Source organism: Candoia aspera, chromosome 10, assembly GCF_035149785.1.
Source record: "Candoia aspera isolate rCanAsp1 chromosome 10, rCanAsp1.hap2, whole genome shotgun sequence".
NCBI classification, from domain to species: Eukaryota; Metazoa; Chordata; class Lepidosauria; order Squamata; family Boidae; genus Candoia; species Candoia aspera.
In genome coordinates this window covers 1,285,764-1,307,123 of record NC_086162.1, presented here as the reverse complement: position 1 = coordinate 1,307,123, position 21,360 = coordinate 1,285,764, and positions in this window count along the sequence as shown.

Here is a 21,360-nt window from a genome sequence, read left to right as displayed (position 1 = left end):
ACAGGGATCTGCTTTTCCTTTTTCAAAACCAAAATTCTGCAGTTTTTCATCTACTTTTTGGTTCCAGGATCTAGCAGCTTGTTTTAACCCATAGATTGACTTCTGCAGTTCACAGACTAGATTCTCCCCTTTTTCATAGCCAGGGGGTTGCTGCATGTATAATCTGTGGTCTAAATCACCATAGAGAAATGCAGTTTGAATGTCATAGTGGTTAACTGACATTCCCTTGAGTGCAGCAACTTTTAACAGTAATCTAATTGATTCACCTTTAGTAACTGGTGCAAAAGTCTTGTCAAAGTCTAAATCTTTCCTTTGAGTGAACCCTTTTGCAACCAACCTTGCTTTATATTTTTGGATTTTGCCATCAGCATCCCTTTTCAGTTTGAAAACCCACCTACAACCCAGACAGCGTTCATTGGGAGGTAGATTTACCAGTTTCCATGTTTTATTTTCTTTCAAGGATGCTAATTCCTGTTGCATGGCAGAATGCCAATTTTGTGCAATCTCAGGTGGTAAAGCATTCACTTGTTCTAAAGACTCAGGTTCTGTGAATATGTGAAAAGCCTTTACTGTTTCAGCCTGAAAACGTGATGGAGGAACGCCTTTATTACTCCTCTGAGATCTGCGAGGTAATACAGGGCTTAAATTTTGACTCCTATCACTTTCCTGAGAAGCATCTATCTCATCAGACAGATCTTCAGTTTGCTTTTCTGGTTTAATGTCCTCATCAGGCAAAAGATCACCATCAGCAAGTCCTTGCTGTTCTCTTGTGGTGGTCAGTTCAACTGGAGAGCTAGAATTTAATCTCCCCCAGTTTTGTTCAGCAAAAGAAGCGCTTTTGCTAATTATTAATTTCTCTCCCATTATGAACCTGTAGCTCCTCTGGCTTTGTTCATAGCCAACAAAGATGGCTTTCTTTGTTGTGGGGCCTCCTTTCCTTCTCTGCTGTTTTGGAATGTGAACCCATGCAGTGCTACCAAACACTCTAAGATGGCTTACCTTTGGTTTCACACCATAAAACAAATGGAATGGAGTGTCCTGAATCATAGAGTTATACAACCTGTTCTGAACATAACAAGCAGTCGTTAAAGCTTCTCCCCAGTACTTAAAACATAATCGTGAATCTTTTAACATGCATTCCATCGCATTTTGCAAGGTTCTGCCCTTTCTTTCAGCAACACCATTTTGCTGTGGGGTGTACGGGTTAGAAAGAATTTGTTCTATCCCTTTTTCCACTAGGAACCTTTTGAATTTGTGAGAAAGGTATTCTCCTCCTCTATCACATTGGAGTGCAGATACAGGCCTAGGGAATTTTCCATTTGCCCATGTCACAAAACTTTTAAATTTCTCAAATGCCTCATCTTTATGTTTTAAGATGTAGATAAATGTGTATCTTGAGAAATCATCAATGATGGTCATTGCATACCTTGCTTGTCCAAGACTTGGAGCAAAAGGACCAATAATGTCAGAGTGTACAATTTCCAAAGGTCTAGTTGTAACTCTGTCACTGTGCTTACTCACAGGAGCTTTTAGTGTTTTGCATTCTTTGCAAACTACACAATCTAAGTATTTATCACAGGGTTTTATCTTTAGGTCAGCACACAGCTGTGGCATTTGTGCTATATACTTGTAATTAGCATGACCAAGTCTCCTGTGCATCAGGTGTACACATTGGTCATGATATGGTGTGTTGCCAACTGCAGCCTTGCAGCTTGGCTTCCTTGCATTTTGCACAATGTACAAGGAGTCTTTTAACATACCAGTAGCACACAATTTCCCATTTTTACGTATTTCACAACCATTTTTCTTAAATGTTATGATATACCCTGTTGCAGCCAATTGTGCCACAGATAAAAGGTTTGATTGTAAATTTGGCACATACAACACACCTTTTACAGTTTCTCCTAAGCAGGGTAAATACAAGTCACCTTGTCCCATAATTTTGGTGACAGACCCATCAGCCAAAGATACACTTTGTCTTTCAGTTTTAGACAGTGACACAAAAGAGCTTTTACAATTACATAAATGACAACTGGCCCCAGAATCTAACACCCATACATCAGAATTACCCTTCTCAGCAACCTGTGCAATTTGGGTTGTCTGAAGAGCCTTCTTCTGTGTTGCCCTTGTGTTCTTCTGCTCTGTCTTTCTACTCTTGGGTCTCATGGCACAGTCTCTTTGCAAATGTCCAGCTGAACCACAAGTGAAGCATCGCTGGCTTGCTAGCGCTGTGGCCTCAGGTTCCTTTCCCTTCTTTTCCTTCATTTTCTGGTCTTGCAGCTTTCCAGAAGAGATGGGGGGGGATCTTTCCTCTCTCTTCTCCCATTCAGCGAGTAAGCGCTGTGTAACATACGATGGGGTGAGGTCTGCTTCAGGCATAGCCTCCAGGGTACAAATCAGCGTGTCCCATGTTGCATTTAGTGAGGACAGGAGAATATAGGATTTTGTGAGAGGTGTAAATTCCATTCCTCTCTCCTGCAACTCAACAAACAGCTGCTGAATATAATGCAGGTGCTCAGGAAGGCTATCTCCTTCTGCAAGGTAGGCTCTGTACAGCTTTTTCGTCAGAGTAACTTTACTCCCTGCTGTTGCCTTTACATGTAAGTCTCTCAAAGCGTCCCAAAGTTGCTTTGCAGACTGCATGCCTCGCACGTGGACTAGCTGATTGTCCTCAGCTCCCAAGATAATGGTGGCTCTAGCCCACTCATCCTGTCTCAGCCATTCAGCACTGGGATTTTGGGGGTTTTGCTCACCAATTGGCAGCCAAAGATTCTCTCTGCGAAGATACATCTCCATCTTCAGGGCCCAATTCAAATAGTTGGTCTCTGATAGGCGCTCCAGAGGCATCGCTGAGGGCTGGGAGGCAGCCATGGCTTCTTCCTTCTTTTGCAAGTCACCTCAGCTAGCTTCTAAGTCCTGTGGACCGGCAGTTGCTGGAAAATCTCCAGGTGGCTCCAAAGAAAATCTTCACAGGTCTTTGCTACCTGCCTTTAAATTGTGCATGAGGTGTGGAGTTGATCTCTCTTTTCTTTCTGGGTTTTACTGCGTTGTTTACTGGGCACATAACCTGTTGTAGATGCTGGGAAAGCCTTTAGCCCAGGAGAGGTCAAAAAAGTCACACACCAAGCATTTCTATAAAAATAATTTATTTACAGAAAACAAAAACAAAAGCAAAACATTTAAAGTACTTAGCTCCGTTTGGAGCAAGCCTTGCTGAGCTACATTTCCAGTGAGAGAAAAAAAAGAAGTGAAGAACAAGTCCGGGCAGGTCCTCCCCCCAGGCTATTTTGCATGAAGCACGTGAGAGGAGACAATCACTTGCAACCTTTTTCACTCAGCCAAAATGACTAGGCACAATAATCTATTAGTAGGAAAACCTCAACAGTTCTTACGTGTGGGAGAGAATGTAAAGAGGTGGGGTGCTCTCAGGTTCCTCCCTATAATTTTTCCAAAATGGTTACCAACCTGTTCTGGTCAACCTCTTGACCACTAATGCCTTTTGGCTTACCACTGGGTAAGTATTATTGAAGAGTTGGCATCTGCAGAACAGGTACAGAACCAGCAAATTGATGAAAGGGGGCGGCCCCACAGCAGATCCGCCAGACTAACTGGATCCAAGCAGACCACTGACCCAACTGCATCATCTCAAGCCTCCTCCTCCATTTTCCCCAGACTGTTGGCGTGCAACGTCTTGGGCCAGCATGACATGGAAAACTCCACTTCCATGCTGGAAGTAGAGGCATCTCCAGGCCAGCTGCCAGCGTGACAGAGGGGACAATGTGAGGGTGTCCTCAGAAAATGGTAAGTGGGCATCTTTGTGCCAGGGCAAGAAGCCAATGAAGTGGGGTGCCATCCTTGCAAACCATCCTTGTTTCCATTTCGTCCCTACTCCACCTCATAAGTTGCTCTTTGTTCATTAAACCTCTCACCTTTCTTTGTTCCAGATGCCATCAACAAACTTGATCCAGCCATGATTTTCTCTGTCTTCCTCTTCCTCTTAACCTTGGGTGTCTGCAAGGGGGGAGGGGGCAAATAACCATGTGCGCATCATCATGCAAATCATCATGCACTACTTACTTACATCTATCAGAAAGCAAGCACATAATGGCAGCATTTGTATGAAGATGCTAAGTGTGCGTGTTCTTATTTGCCCCAGTCCTTGCTGTCACTCAAGGTCAAGAGGAAGGGGAAGACTGAGAAAGTCATGGTCAGATCAAGAATTCCGGTAGACAGCTCTGCTATTGACTCATTTCCATCTTCCTTCATGCATATGTTTTGTGACTCATCCTCATTCATTCTCCCAATCTGGCCAAACCACCTAAACATATTTCTTTTGAACTGCTTACTCACTTTCGTATTCAATCCACATTCATTGAAGTCCAGTCAGTCTCTCTTATTTTAACCACACAAACATATCCGGCTCTCACTTCCATGTAACAAAGTAGGCAAAGGAGCTCTTACGCTATTTTCACTTCTTCTAACAAGGATTCATTCCTCACAACGGACTGCATAATACCCACTAGATTTCTAACAATTTTTGCATGTCTAAACATTTCTTCTCCATTTCCCCATCTTTAGTAAACCCTTTAAAAAGTACACAAATTCTTCCTTTTCTTTTTTCTTTTGCCTTTTTTTGTACAACATTCATTCCATTCTTTTTTCAAACACATCATTGTGGTCTTTGATGCATTACACTTGTTGCATCATACAAGTCATCCAACATTCACTGCTCATTCCAGTTCTCAGCCAACAATACTGCATAATCTGAATACTAAAGTGCATGTATGTACTTCCCAAGCCATACTCCTTCAGTGTCACCACAAGCAACATTTATATTTATCCATAAATGCTTTACACAGTCACGAGGATATCACCCATCCTTGTCTTACTCTCTTTTCTGCACTGATCCATCTGCTAAGAATTCCATTCAGGCTTTACTTCCATCATATTCTGCTCTTATGGCACTCAGCAACCTACCTCACCTTCTGTATTCACATAACACTTTCTGTAATTCAAGCCTGTTCACTTCATCATGTGCTTCCTCCAAACCCCTGCTACTAGCAGGCATCAGAGAAAGACCTTTCAGCAGCTGATAACAACTAAGGGCAGGGAGAGAGACACTGCAAGCAGTTGTATTTGTCATAGAAGCAGAAGCTAGCTAGGTAGGAAGCAACGAAACAGAAGGAATGCGGGCGAGGAAAACCGCAGTGCATTTGCCCCAGTATGGACGACGATCCAAGCAAAGAGCTCTTTGCAGCTGTGGAAACAGCCAAATGCAGACCTGAGGTTTTCCCAGTTGGAGGGAATTGTCGCCCCAGAATCCTGGAAGGAGAAGCCAGAACCGAGACCACAGTGGACCATCAGCCTTATTTTCAGGCAGACTTGGGGGGAAGATCAGATAAAGTCAAGCTTTGCAGCCAGGTGGTCTGAACAATGTGGATGGAGGGACAAGGAGAACTGCCTCGTTCTTCCGGCTTTTCCAGATCATAATTTGGGCAAGGTAGAACTGGCCTTGTGGATAAGAGGGATTACCGGTGCCCCTTATGGAAACAGTTTACGGTTTCAAAGATGCATCATTGAAACATTCATTCAAGAAACCCCTCCTAGACCCAGCAGGCTATGGGAATTAGAGGACAATCTGAAACATTAACTCTTGGCCAAGGGGCCAAGATGTTTGGAATAAAGAAACTCTGCATGCAGGAGATCCTCAGCTGGACAGTACTGCTGAATCCAAGGAAGCAATCAGTTCTCTTGAGCACTGGCTGGGTTCAGTCATATGCTGAATGAGAACAAATAAGCTAAGATCATATCCTGCTGCCTCTGGAGCTTCAGGCAGTAGCAAGAAATGCACGTGCACAAGGTTTCTGGGGTCAGTCCACCTGATCTAGCAATAAAAGCTCTGCCTTGACTACATCAAGTCTAGGACATGGCAAGGTGTCTTCCACAAGGTGACTATTCAGACTACCTGAAAAGAAGGAGGAATTTCCTGACAGTGAGAACTATGAAGCAGTGAAACAGCTGGCCTCCTGGAGTTCTGGGTGCTCCATCGCTGGAGGTTTTCAAGAAAAGATTGGATAACCATTTGTCCGAGATGGTATGAGGACTCCTGCCCTGGACAGGGGGTTGGACTAGAAGACCTCCAAGGTCCCTTCCAGCCCTCTGTTTCTCTGTTTCTATTCATTTGGGCACAACATGCATTTAAGTTACTCCAGGGCTGTGCTTGCATTTGTAGCATGAGAAGACTGCACAGTCGGCACTGGTTGCCAATTACTTTCTGGCCAGGGCTCCCTTCTCATCCCCATCCCCTACTCAGCCAAAGCCCAGGGTCCTCAGCTCCCTCGAGGGACAAGCCGTCCCTGGAACATCTAAGTTGGTACATGGGGAGTTTAACACCGCAAGTTGAATCTGCTCATCTTGTGAAAGAAAAGGGGGGCTCTGAAAGCAGCAGGATTTCTCTCATGAGGGGAGCAGCTAATACTGAACCGTTACTGCGGGGGGGGGGCACTTTAGGTGGAAATTCAGACTTCAGCAGGGCAGGGGGGGACCCAACCTGTGGCCAAGTCTAGCCTAGCAAGAGCTCAAAGGGCCCTGAGGGGCCCCCTCCTGCAAGCAAAGAACAGGAAAAGAGATAAGGCCCCAGGCAGGAAGAAGGTCCTGGACTGGCCCAGCCTCCTGCCCTGCTGGGTCCCAGAGTGTCATGGTTGGAGGACACCTAGGAGACCATGTAGCCCAACCTTCTGCCCAACCCAGGAATCCCCCGCAGCAGCCCCCAACAGGCGGCCACCAAGCCCCTATTTTAACACCTTCAGTGAAGGCGACTCTGCCTCCTCCCCAGGCAGCCTTTTTCCCTGTGAGCAGCTCTTGTCCTCAGCAATGTCTTCCAGATGTGCAAGCAAATTCTGCTTCCTTGCAATTTATGCCCCTTGCTTTGTCTTCTGGAACAACACTGAACAATTCTGCCCCATCTTCTACAGGCAAGCCCTTCAGGTCCAGCTACCAAGTCTTCTCCAAGCTAAGCAGACCCAACACCTCCAACCATTACATTTTGCTTTCCAGGATCACCCTGGCTGCTTTCTCACCCTTTCAGTCCTTCCTAAAAAGTCCTTCTTAAAAAGCAGCGCCCAGAACTGGATGCAAAATTCTTGGCACAGTCTGAGTAATGCAGAATAGACAGGAATTACCTTTGGCCTGTGCTTCAGATCCTACTTCACGTGCACAAAATCTTGAGTACGGGATGTGGCCACCTTACCTGGAAAAATGTGCTTTCTGTCCAGACAATAAGAAGTTGGAGAGCAGAAGAAAGCAGCCTACTCAGAAAGACAATTTGGAAGAGGAGCGGGGAGAGGAAGAATTGCAAAGTTTTAAGTATTGTATTTTTTTCTTGTTAACAATTTTTTTTATTGCTAAGTATTTTTTTTCCATGTTCAAATTGTTTCTCATTTCTGTCACATTTGGTTCTACAAGATTTTGAGCAGTTGCAAAGTACAGAGGGGGATTGGTGTTTGTTTTAGAGTTGAAGAAATAAAATGAACACAATTGCCTACACCAAACCTGTTTTTGCATCAAGAAGTCAGAAATGTACCATATTAGGTGGCAAACAAGCAAAGCATGGAGCTGCCTGAGCTTGCTGGGATTTTCTGCACATCTCTCTAAGGAGGCAGCAAGTTGGGTCAGTGGCACCCAACCAGCGAAAGAAGTCCGGCGACAACAGACACCAGCACTCTGCCAAGCAAACTGGGTACAGCCACCAGGCGCTCTGCTTGACTTGAGAGCTGCCTTTGTGGGTGGGAGACAGGGTATCCACCAAAATACTACACACTTGATCTTAGCCAAAGGCCGAGAAGCAATGAACCAACAAAGAGATATCGCTGACACACACATGCCCTCTGCTGACTGTCCACAGCTGGAGCACTGCTGTGATTCAAAACCTGCCCTGGGCTGAGCATCAGATCAGCTTCATCTCATCTGGCAAACCAGGAGCTGGAGAAGAGTTAAAATCACATTAAAAGGACAAGATGGACAACATTAACCTGTGGGTGGATTGCAGAGCTCTCTAACCCACGGTCAAGCCAAGGATTATTACAAACACAAAAACACAGGGTTCACAAGTTGGGGAGAAATGGCGAAAATTCACTGTCAGCCTCATGAGGTATATTCTCCTACAGTGTGGAGAATGGGAACACAGCATTGTACATTCACGCTCAGAGCTTGGCTAGAATATCAGAAAGTACCTGGTATTTGTGCAAAGAAATGCTTCCAGGCCATAAAATCCAGTCTCTAGCCTAACAGGGCTGATTTAGAATGAAGCCACCACCACTTGAGGAAGGAGCTCTTTGGCTTTGGAAAAACGGCGGCCCCGCTTTCCCATCGCAGCCCCGACTCCATCTCAGTCCGCCAGTGAAAGCCAGCTGCCTCTCCTCCTGGTGGGCCGGAAAGCTGCAGAATGGACTGCTCAGGAAGAAAGGGGTTAAGCCACTCGATCTGCCTGCCGCAAAGAGGCAGCGCTGACACGTTAGCCCAACATCGTTCAACCAGCTACCCTGCCATTTCCCCCGCTGCCTTCATACCTGACCAAAAGCACCAGGGAGTCGCTGACCAGCCATTCGGAGCTCAGCGCTCGGCCTGGCATCGGCCTCTAGAAGGTGGCTTTCAAAGTCTCCGTAAGTGAAAACATGAAGATCCCCACCCTGATAGGAAATCCATCCCCAAATGCTCATTCCAAGGGGCAAGGGGCTTCGCTCTTCCATTCATTCTGGTAAATAAAATTCCATTAGCTACCAGGACTGTCTTCCAAATTTAAAACCCACCCCAAGGAGCCGGGGATGTCAATGGTGAGCAGGACTCTTAATGAACTTTCCGGTTTCTCCTGGGCTGTTTTATACACAAATAATGTGCGCAAAATAAGAGCGAGTTTCATTATTGGTACACACTCAATCAGATTTGTGTTCATACTGGGGAGGGGGTCAGAATTATAAAAAGGCCTTTGTGGATATATTTACAGATTTGCTTTAATTTGGCGGTTCACCAAAATTGAACCTTTGGACTCCTTTGCCTCAGGATTATCACCCCCATCCAGCCAGTGCGTCTAAATATCGGGAGGTACAAAACAAAGATGGCTTCTTTTATTTTGAAAGCAGACGTGGCAAGACTAAGCACTGCAGAATTTTCTCCCGAGTTTCTTTGTCACGGACAAGAACTCCATGGGACATCTACATTTGTTTCAGCATTTAAAATATTAAGTGGCCCCCAAAAAGATTCAGTTTCCCAACACTGTTGCTCATCTGACAGATGAAAGGAACAAATCACGGGGTATTTTCAGATCCAGCTGAAAACAGCAGAAGCCTCCATTGTTCGACTGGTCAGAATATGACACCTTTTCTTCTGCTTGCTACCGTCTCTGTGGTTAAAAGGACGTTCGAGAAAGCATTTGGAAAGCCTGAGCTGCAGGGTCAGCTTCTCAAGGCAGTGTTTTCTCAGTTGAGCCATTCCAGGGTGGGGGGCACTGGGGGCCACTGAGCCACTTGTCTCAAGCTAGCTGCCTGGTGCAGAGAGGGGAAAGAGGCAGGCAGGGAGAGCACACACCGCTCTTCGCTCAGCTGGGGTCGGCGGCTCCTGTGTACCCAAGCCCTTGCCCGTCAACCAGCACCCCAGGGCTGGGTCTCTCTTCTCCTGCTTTTGCGCGCTCTGAGATGGGCCTCGGTAGCCAGCCGCCGCAGCGGGGTGTTTGCCGGCAGGAGACGCCAACGTGCTGCCTTGCGAGAGGGGGAGACCTGCCCTCCGGCTCCGATCTGGCTAGTCTGGCTCTGAAGTTATCGAGTCCGCAGAACGGCAATCCCAGAGAATTATCCTGACCACCCTGATCCTGCAAACATCTCCACGCCAGTTTCACTTCAATAATATTGATTTTCAATTACATTTCCACAAACTGGAAGCCAAGTCATTGTTTTTCAAGGCACTAACCCAGGTTTATAGTGGGACAAATTTCACAGCTACTTAATTCAGCCCTGCAAGGAAAACAAAGGAAGCCAGTAGTCACTTTTGCATGTCAGAATGTGGGAGAAAATCCCTCGTTTTAAAACTGCTCGCCTTTAGAGATCTGTCTCATCCCCCCACATCCCCACGCTACGGACTTCAGAGGCTCACACACAGCATTGGCCTCCTAATTTACTTCCTTCGATCCTTCCACATAAAAGCTGGATTTCTGTGAGTTCTTAATCATAATTTTAGAATGAAAATCTTCTTTTCTTTTAATGGTGGATGTTATTAAACAGCATTAGACCAACACAAGTTTTTAACAGTGAAATTATTAAGGAGTGAGAAAATTTCACAGAAACCTGAAGAGACAGAAAACAAATCCTCTGAACAGGAAAAATCCTGAAAATAATAAGCCCATCTTCAAGGAAATATTATTAATTGAAATTGTACACATGTTTACATAAATAACAAATGAGGTATTTTATTTCTACAAATACCAACATGCCTCTCTTCTGCATGTTGTGTATATTATCCAAACAGCAGGCAGCACAATTTCTTTTTCAGCTGGAAATTAGCCTGCCTCATCCCTTCTTTCACCCTTATTCAAAAGCACAACTGGGCCCTTATTGCAGCTGCTGCAGATGCCCACAGCAAACTCCCCTTCTCTTGGGGAGGCTGCAGAAGCAGTAGGCGCTGCAGCGGCAGATGCATCCCCTGCAAGAGACGACAGCGGCGGGCACACCATGCCACGCTTCCAGGCAGAGAAAAGGGAAGGTCGCGCCTCCGAGAGAGCTGCTGGCCGGGGTCCAGCCCGCTTCCCATTCAAGTCTAAGCCTACAATGCAGAGAAAGGGGGCAGCCAAATCTGGATGCCGGCCACGGTGGGCAAACACCAGGGGGCCTGCTGGTGCCCTGACATGCCCCTTGCCGAGGCTGCAATCCTGCCCAGGTCTAGAATACATGGTGCTTTCCATTTTGTTCTCCTTCCCTTTTTAGACCCCAGAAATATCTGACCCATTTTAACAAGGCAGAATTTCAACCGAAGCTTCTGTCTGTTTAATTATTTGCCTCAACTATCAAAATATCAAATGTGACATTTCAAGGTGTAATATAATTAAAAGGGCTCTGGCTATTTCCGTTAGCAAGAGAGTTTGCTTCCTCTGATTGTTCCAATGCAAAGGGCTGCAAGGAGGGAGACAGGCGGTGGGAGAAACAACCCTTTCGCCTTGCTCTGGGAGGCACTGAAGTTGGCGCAAAGGAGGGAAGGCAGGAAATTCTCCTCGGGGTCCCAGCCGGGCGAGGGGCTTTGTGCTCCTCCAAAGAATGAGGCATGGTTCCCAAAGCATTTGCAAAATACTACAGACTTCCTCGGTGCACCAGCTAATAGCACTTAAGTCAATTAGGTTATTCCAGCTCCACCATGTGTGGATTCGCCGACTCCGTTCCCGTGACAGCAATTACATTTTCACCACCAGACATAACAAATGGCGCTTAAAAAGGATTATGCTCAAAATTACATTTTATGAGAAAACCTAAAAATAAAAACATCTTAGTTGATTTAGTTACAATAAACAAGATTTCTCAGGAACAGCACTGAAAAATATGAAATGCTTTGTCTTACAGGAAAAAAAGAAAAAATAATAATTTAACAACAAAAATTCACATACCTTTCACCCCTACAGTTTTTTCCCCAGAATCAAAGCTCATAGCCATTTATTAGGCAGTTCAACTAAAATCCAATGAGTTTCTTTATTTTTTAATGCAACTCTTTACTACCTCTTTATTCTGAAATCTGGTATATCAGTGTGAAACCACAAGAAATAAGAAAGCAGGAGAGAAGAAATTCTTCATTTCTTAGAAAAGGAACAATGACAGAACAGCATCAGAAAGAGAGGTCGGCTTTGATCTAAACCTGAAACTGCTGCAGTTATTACAAATTCTCCTGCCACTCTTGGGTTTCCTTTTCATTCTGCATTTTGAAAAAAGGACTTTGAGATGTCATAAATGATTTTCTAAGTAATACTTCAAAAAACTAGAATATAAGCTTCTTGAACCCAGCCCCACCAAGCCAGAGCTGGAATATGGCATTTACCGGAAGAAAGAATCTTTCCCCCGTACATCATGAAGACGTCGGATGCACCCGGAAGCCTGCAATGGCCCAGTCACACCTGCCTGGTCCGCTGAAAATAATCCACCTGAGCAGAGCGCCAAATCTCTAGGGACACAAAGGATCCATTTTTCTCTCCATAAAAACTCCTCGTCTTCCCAAATTCCACCCCAGACTACGTTAACCTGGGCCAGGTGAGATCAAGTTCCCAAATGGGACGGAGGGGCAGCTATCCTTCCTTGAAAAGCCCAACCACTAGTTCCCTCACATTCTGCATACATATATGCATGCAGGCATGCATGCACATTCCCCACCCACCCACAAAACCCAGTTAATGTTTTCTCTGGGCACAACCTGGGACTATTTTAAAAAATAAAGGCTTCTCATCCAAAATATTTGTAGTTACTGGGCATTAAGCATGAAGGAGAATTCCTTCACCTCGAGCCTTTGAAGCACAAGAACCACTTCTGTGCGATAGTAAGTTTATGCCCTTCAAGGCAGGGCAAGTGGAAAGCCCACTGGCCCCTCTGGGATTTCAGTGACCCAGGCTAATGTCCCATCCCCCAACACAAAGCTAGCTGAGCAAATGAACTGGGCCACACTAAAGGAGCAAAGGAAAGTCAATTCTTGATCCCGCACAGTCAGTGGCAAGGCTGGAAAAGAGCTCACGAATTTGGGATTGTAGAACAATCCGGCTGATCCGCTGAGGAAAACCTTTGGGACGCTGAACCGTTTTCAGCAGCAAATGGGCTGCACGGCTGCGGCGTCTGTGGGGTAAGGCAGGGAGGACTCCTGGGCACAGTGGCAGAAAAAGCCCCGCTCGTGGCCGTCGGAGCCCAGCAGCAAAGGCCGGAACAGCCGCTGCGTTTAGCACATGCGGAGCCTCGGGTGAAGGCGCGGCGGGGGGCACGATTCGTCTGTCAGCCGGTCAAGGCCGGTGCATCACTTGACCCTGCGACAGAGGAGACAACGCCGGCAGGGTCTTCACTTCATCGTTCACTCACACCTTCATCCTCACCGCTTTGGCACATTCACTTTGTCTGTGGATAGAGGGAGCCCCCCCCCCCAACCCCCCGCAGCTTGGCTGGAGGCAGTTCAAGTTGCCCCGGGCCCAGCAGAGACCGAAAGCGACGCCCGGCCCTTCTTTCGCCGGTGCGGCCGTCAGGGCTCTGGGGAAACGGGCAGATCCGGGGCTCCCGGCCGGCGGTCCGCGCCCGGCCCCCAGAAGGACGCATCTTCGCAGGCTTGCGGGTCAGGCGGGCTCTTCATCGGGTCCCCCCACCCCGCAGAAGTATGCTAGGCAATAAACTCTGCGTCGCTCAAGCACAGGGCAGCCACAGAGACTGAAAAACCTGAAGAAAGAGCGGGCTGGGGGTGGGGGGACTAATGATGTTTTAATTAAGTCGCACGAGCAGCCTCAACTTCTACGTTCACTTTTTCAACGAGGAGCCTCGGCTTCCCCCTAGCCTCTCCTGAGCCTTCGGCCAGCCTTACGAAGATTTCCAGCTCGCAAGCTGCTCCCCGGAGAAAGTGGGGTGGGGCAAAGCCAGGCCCAGGGCTCCCTTAAAAGACCGGGGGCCCCTCGTTCACCGCCGCCGCCGCAAGAAGCGGTGGGAGGCCCGGCGCAGCTCTTCAAGATTCGCCGCCGACGCGCACCTCCACGGCGGCTGGCGTCCCTCTCTTGTCCCGCAAGGGCAGCCGCCCCCACCAAACTTTGCTCCGCACCCCAAGCCCGAGCTCCCGTCCTCCGTCAAGGTCGTGCGCGGGGGGGCCACACCCCTCGCCGGTGCAGTGCCGGCCTTCCCCACGCACGGCCCCGGCCAGGTACTTCTTCCGGCAGGGGTGCGGCCGGGAAGAGTCCCCGGATGGGCGCGCCACTCCAGACACCCCCCGTGCCCCGAAACGCCCCGCCGGGCCAGCCCCCCCCCCGCCCTCCGGGCGGCAAAGGGGCCGCGCGCTCCCGCCCCCCAGCGGAGACCTCGGCTCGGGCGCGGAGCGGGCTCAACGCCGGGCCTCCGCAAGCGCAGCCAGCCCAATCCCGGCCCCAGGAGCGGGTCCCAAAACAGGGGGTCGAGGAGCCCCAGCCCAAGGCCCGACCCCGCCGCCGGCCCGGCTTACCGATGCGGATGACGTGGGGCATTCCGCGGCAGGAGTGCAGCCAGACGACTCCAAGGAGGACGCCGGCGGCGCAGCAGCGGGCCAGCAGCAGGAGCAGCGGGCGCGGGGCTAGGCGGCAGGTCAGCATCCTGGGAGGGCGGGCGGACGAGCGGCGGCGGGCGAGGCGCGGCCGAGCGCCTGCCCGGCTCAGGCTCCGGCTCCGGCTCCGGCTGCACCTCCAGCGAAGACGGGGCGCCCGGCAGCGAGGCGCGGAGGCGAGGGCGCGTCCGACTCGGGGCTGGCTGCGCCCGACGCAGCGGGGAGCATCTTACTGGCTCCGGCAGCGGGAGGAGGAGAGGCGCGGAGCGGAGCCACCCGGAGCGCCGCCGCCCCGCCTGCCCTGCCACGCCCGGCTCGGCTTCCCCGCCCGAGGCGCCGCCGGCAGCCGCCACTCGTGATCTCCCCGGTCGAGTGAGGGGCCGCTGGAGTTGCTCCGGTCCGCGCGGCGCCGCTCAGGGAGCGAGGCGGAGGAAGGCGCCTGCCCGGCGGGAGAAGCTCGGCCGAAAGCTGCCGGGGCCGGAGCCGCAGAGCGAGGCACGCCTTCTGCCCGGGAAGCCCTGCCCCTTCATCTTCGAAGGGCGGCTTGTGGAGACGGAGGCCGGCTTGGGGGGCAAGGTACTTTGCACATGGTCAACGGCACACCGCTGTCTTTTCCGGAGGCTTTCTTGCCCCTCTCGCTGGCGCTGCAGATCCGGGGCCGCGGGCGGCGGGCTGCCCTTCGTCCGAGGGGCAGTTCCAAAGCGGCAATCTGAGCGCCGCGCGGGCAAGAAAATGCCCCAACTCAGAAAGATGGACTTCCGGGCGCAACCTGAGCACGTGACGTGAGGAGGAACCAAGGGAAGCCGGGTCTCTGAACACGTGCAGAGCGCCTTTCCCTTGGCTTCGAACGGCGGCCTCCCAGCCGCCAATGGCAGCGGGCGAGGGCTGCGCTCCGCAGGTGGCAAGAGCAGCCTGGGAGCGGCGAGCGGGCAGTCTGGGCGCTGCGGGACGCGCAGGACGGATTCCCGCTCGGGGCAAGCCGGGCCGGGCGGCAGGGAAGAAGGCGCCAAGCTCCTCGGGGTGCCGCCGCTGGTTGCTGCGCGGGAGGGAGGTGGGGCTGCGGCCTCGGGGCACCCCGTTTCCAGGAAGCCCACGGGGGGGTGGGGAGGCGAGCTGGAGGCGGAGCTTTGCTGGGCGGCGGCCGGGAGTGGGGGCATCCGGCCCCAGCTCCTCCGGCAAGAATGCCGCGATCCCGGTGTTGGCGGCGGCGGCGGCAGTAAAACGGGGGGACAACCAGCAGTTGTCAGGGAAGGAGGGTCCTCTGAATAAGAGCCAGCCGGATCCCTCAGCCCAGACGTGGTGTCCTTGTCGCTGTTTGCTTTATGTCCTGCCTTTTTCTCGTAGGTGCCATTCACAGCACTGTCCAAGGTGCTGCCTGCCCTGTTCCCCACCCCGGGAGGTGGGTTAGGCTGCGAGAGAAAGGCTGGCCTCGCTGCCTCCTGGCTCCCGGCCCTGCACCTTAACCCTGGAACTGCTATCCTAGAACGGCGCCAAGGGGTCTGCGGAGGAGCCGCCCCCATACCTGGAGCAGCTTCAAGGAGCTAGTGGCGGACGCGGTTCTGCCCCTCGGCCGGGCCGAAGTCTGCCTGTGGCTAGCAAAAGGCGCTCTCCTCAGCGCGGGCCGAGGAGGGGGCTTGGTGACCCCTCAGCTTCACTTCCCTCTCTGGCATCTCTTCCCATGGCAGCCAACCACCAGCCAGTCCATAATATGGAGCGGGGGTATGCTTAGAATAGCAGATTTAGCAGCCTGCCTGGATGTGGATGCCCGACCAACAGGTGACCAACAGGTGGGTGCTGGAGAAGCAGGAGGGGGCTCCCCCAATGCTCCCAACCCAGCCCCTCCTCTGCTACTGTGGCTTGTCAGTCTGGTGACTTCTGAGCGTGGGCCGGGAGAGCCCTTCCTGGGAGATGCTGACCTTGGCTGACAGGTGCGACAGGTGGAGTGGAGCGGTGGGTGGAATGGGCAGCAAGTGAGCTCCATCCCCAAGTAATGCTGTGAAAGGATGGCCCAGAGTCACTCAAGAAGTGTCCATGGCTGGGCCTGGATCGCCCTGTCTGAGTGCAGCAGCCCCTTCACCATCCCGGTGCAGAATGTGACAACTGCTTTATTTTTAATAAGTCACAGTAAATTTGATGGGCTACCTGTCATTCTGACCCAGAGTAGACCGAGCTCATCTGCACATTCCTAGTTTTGGGTGAGAAGTGTCCCGACTCTTCAGAACATTTGCTAGGACTGAAACTTGGTGGTGAAGCTGGGGGCAAAGCTCAGTAATTTCTAGTGGGCCCACTGCATTTTCTGAAGTAGCGCAAGTTGGAAATGCCAAACATCCTTAACATCCTTCCTGCTGAGCACAAAGAAAGCAGCCACCCAGCAACTCTTGCTGTCGAGCAATAGCCCAGCCCAGCAGAGGACCCGGCCTCTCTGCACTTGTCTTTGGCCTGCATGGTCCTGACTCAGAGATTGCTAATGATCATTCCCTACTGCTTAAGCATGTAAACGCATTTCATGTTCTCACAACTGTGAGCAAAAAGTGCAGATTTATAGCGACTCAGGCCTATTAATTTAATGCCAGTCTTTTTCAAGTACAAAAGGAAAATGCTTACAAGACAGGACAAATGTTGAAACATTTTATTAATCTCAAGGGAGAAGGGGGTGGGAGGGGGAATTGCTGATGGGACAAAGTATTTCTTCTAAGTCCAAATCAAACTGTGGTTTGAAGGATGACCTGCCCAGAAAGAGGTTGGAATAAGCAGTTTTGCCCAGGGGCATTTCGGTTTTTAACACTAATGAAGACAAAAGGAGGACTTTTTGACGATTAAGAGGAATGGGCAAAATAGTCCTTGGCTGAATTAGCCGCAGCTGCCTGTATTTTGTTTAAATTTATATGCATCCAGTATAATGCAAGCACAATCACCGTGAGTTATGAGGCCCTGTGTACACATTACAGAGCGTCATATGCTGGAGTTTCCAAAACGCCACCAAGTAGGTGTCCTGGGATTTGGCAAGGCTCAATTTCTCAGTCTGGAGTGCCCTCTACTGAAATGTTCCCAAGTTCCCAGGCATGCCAGAAGTCTGCTTGATGGGCTTGCTCACAGCAAGGGCTTTCCACCCTGACCCTGCAGATCCCACTGCCTGCTTCACGGAGGGTTCTTCTTTTGTAACAGGTGCTGGCTCATGGGGCCTCCCTTCTGCAGTAACCCAACGGATCAAGCCAAGAATGACATTGGGCATGTGAAGTAACAATTCAAGAACAAAATATTGCACTGCAACAAGCATAAGGTGATGTGGGACTGATGCCTTCTATCTGACTGATCAAGGGCCTGGAACAAAAGGCTGGGTATTCTGCTTCCCCTGCCACCAGTTGTAAGTGTGTTGGCAAGGATAGGAGCTGGGCTCCCCTTTCTTCACCATCACACAATTACCACTTGCACTATAGGCAGTCTTGAAGTGTGGGGTTTATTATTCAAATAGTAGCCCTACCCTCCACCTCCCCATACAAATATATCTGTGTAGGGTGCTCATGTCCTGTTTGCCACAGCACAAAGAAACATTGCTAACCATTTTTGAGGGCTGTCCTCATGAAGCTGTCTTCATCTCATCCTTGGTATGTTGTGGACACAGCCTAGAACTGTCTTTATGTGTTGCAGTGCATACGTGGTGTTTTCCTTCTCTTGTTAGAAAGAGGACAGTCCAGGGTGCTGAAGTGACAAGCCTGAGGATGCACAGTGGGGGGCCAGGACGTGACCAGACTAACTGGTGGTTTCATAAGTCTGCTGCAAGCACACCTCTTCCCATTGGGCATCAGGACACAATGGTCATTTGTCTTGCCTCTGGTTGGATGATTGGCACTTCTCAACCTCCAGGCAACAGATTTACAGTTCCATACTCACACACACCATTGGGGGGGGGGCAGAGAGATGGGTCAGTTTACCAGGAGAAAGAATTCCTGATCATCATAATTCAGATATTCCTTCAAATGGGTTTCTTGTGGAACGGGATGGCAAAATCCCAAGTAACCACCAATGCTGCTTCTGGGAGGAGCAGTTGCACAATACTAAAACCTCAAGAAGCTGCTGGGCCCTGCATGGGATCCAATGTGAGGGAATGCAGATCTCCTGATCTTCCTTGTCTTCCAGGAGATCAGCCTGAACAGTTAGAAAACTAAACACTGATTCTTCAGGAGGCTTCCTCCCTCTATTTTCTGCCAATAATCTGACTTTAGAACTAGCCCCCTGACATTCAGTGGGGTGCATAATCCCAAGGAGACCAGCTCCAGGTACTACAAGTCTTAAATCTGCTCTTGGTCCCAGTAAATTCCAAGCCCTAGTAGAGAAGTGGGCAAAGGCTCAGATTCCAGGCTGCCTGGGATGCTGAGGGTCCAGTGCGGGGGAGGAGGTGAGGCCTGGGGCAGAAGGGGCAGAAGATGTTTCCTCCAGCCACGCACCAAGGCTGGCCAAGTGAAGGGGTGGCTGCCTCCAAGGGAGCAGCAGCAGGAGGGCACGTGGAAGGACGCGGAAGCTGCATCTCACTTGAGGAAGGCAGGGAGGCAGGTTCTGCCAGAAAGCGCTGGAGCTGCTAGCCGAGGTCCACTGGATGAGGACAGCTCAGCCAGGACCTGCAGGACCCTGACAGACCCCGACTGTCAATTTCTCTGGAGCCTGAGGACCAAGACTGCTCCCCCTTTGGTCACCAGCAGCTCAAATGGTGCTGAGAGAGGACTCTGGCAGGTGAAGCCAGTGTCTCTGACAAGGGGATTCAACCCCATCTTGGGGGGAGGTGTGGCTCCCAGGTAGGGTTTTTTTGTTTTGCCTTTCCTAGGTTTCTTGCCACAATTTCCAGGGTCTGCAAAAAACAACAACATGATGTATTCCATCCAGCCTGTTCTCCCGTTTAGATGCATTAGAAGAAACAACCACAACTTCCCTACTCTTTTCTCCTAAGGGGGATGTCTTTCCCCCCACTTCTTTCCACACCCCCGGGTTAGTAAAAGACGGACGGAGCCGTCCGGCGAATTGTTCTTTGCGTGGGGGGGGGGGGTGACAAGGGACTACCGACCTCCAGCGAGATCAGTAGACCTCCAGAAGGAAGCTGAAAGTCCCGGCTGCCTGGCTGGTGAGCTCAAGAGGGGCAGGGAGCGCCGTGGTCCCCAGCTGCCTCCTGCCGCGATTCAGGAGGGAGCAGGAACGTCGTTACGGCAGCCGCTCTGCTGCCCCCGTTGCGAGGCTGGGTGAAGCCGGGCGAATCTGCCCAGCGCGCGAAAACGACCGTCTGGGTGAGCTCCGGGGCCAGCGCAGCGCGAACGTTCAACGCAGTTGCGACTACGAGAGAGGAGAGAGCAGGCATAAAAGGGCCGCCTTGCCTCGAAGCGCGAGAGGCGCTGGGCCGGTGGGCGAGGCAGTTTGGTTTGGGAAATCGGCTCCAGGATGCGCTGGGATAAAAATTCCAGCTGCTCGTCTTCGGGGGCGGGGGGCTTTCCCAGGACTGCGGCCGGCGGCAGAGGCGCCAAACAAGGTGTCGGCATTCGGCATCTGTCCCAGCTCTGGCCCATGATGATCCTGGGCGAGCCGCTGCTGCCTCCTGAACGGCTCGCAGGCGAAGGGCCCCCCTCGGGCACCCTTGGCGCAGAAGGGCTGCTCCGCCCCCCCTTTCCCTGAGCTATGGCTCAGAACCAGCCCCTCTCCTGCTCTTCCTTCACACCCAGGCCTATTTCGGGGGGCGGGGCGGTCCCATTCTTCTCAATTGCAAGCACTATTTCTTGTCACAAAGTGTGCAGCTAGCATTCTGTGATTTTAGCTCAAAAGTGCGGGTCCTGCATTTTGAATGTCAGCTGCAATATTTGCCTTGTTGAACTGCTGCGGCAGATTCCTGAGGAAAGCAGAAGCTGCCATACCAAGTCATTACTGTGCAAATGGAAAGAGAAGAAAAAGCAAAGCAGGGCAGTGGATGGCGCGAGTTGCCTGTCCGCTTATGCACTGGAGAGAGCCCCGGCACGCGTAGACCATGAACGCGGCCCCGCGCAGCAGAAAGCCAAGCAAACGTGATGAACCTCTGAGAATCAGGGATGGCTTCACCTGAATAGGGCAGGAATCCTCCTGCCAAGAGCTTGGCCGCTCAATCACTGCAAGTCCAGCCGAGCAGTTGAATGTACTTAGGTGGCACGTATTAATTTGATCCTTGACAGCCTTTCAGGTCCGCAACGATTCATGCCGTAGATCCCATCCAGGGCCCCACAGGCATGGGGAGGCCAATCAAGGGCACTGTATTGCTTGAAGAGAATGCTTCTCGTGGTTAGTGCGTGGTTTCGTTGTGGGTGCTGTCTCCGCATCTAACTTCAGACATTACCACATTTCAGGTTTAAGTCCCATTTCACCAGCACTAGGCTCAGCCAGGGCAAACAGGGCGATAGCCATGTTGCGTGTTCCTCAGGAAATCAAAGGGCTTGAAAGGATGCGTGTTTTAACCAGCAACTCTCAGATCTCATAAATGTGTCAAGAGGTGTTCCAAGAAAAGGCCTTTCTCTGCACTGGAGCCCAAGTCTTTTCCATTTAGCAGCAGCTGCTGGTACTGTGAATATCCTTTATCCCGGTTGCAAACTTACTAGAAAATGAAAGGCAGCAAAGTGACCTAAAATGACCGGCTCCCAGGAGAACCTCCGACTTCCACTCTTGCCAAAGGTGAGATTCGTCATGGCCAGAAGAGAACGTGAATGGTGGAGCCCTTTCAGCCTTTGCCAGGTGGCCCTTGAGTTTCACACAGAACAGTGGTCCACAGGTCATTCCACCCAACAAGATCTTTGCTACTGCACATGTGAGTGTGAGTGTGTGTGTGCACGTACACATATGCGCACACACACACACCCTACCCCTTATTCTGGGTATGCTTAAGAATGAAGAGGAGGAATACACTAACTTCAGAGTTGCTGTACTGGGTTTTCACAGAGCAAGGACGTTTGTTTTGTCTGCTTGTCTGTGTAAGGAGAACAACAATCAGAGCTGGGCTCTCCCTTCTCCAGGCTGCCAGACAAGCCAGAGTTACCTGGGCCTGGATCCTTCTTCCTTTCCCTCTCTGGATTGTTCAGCATT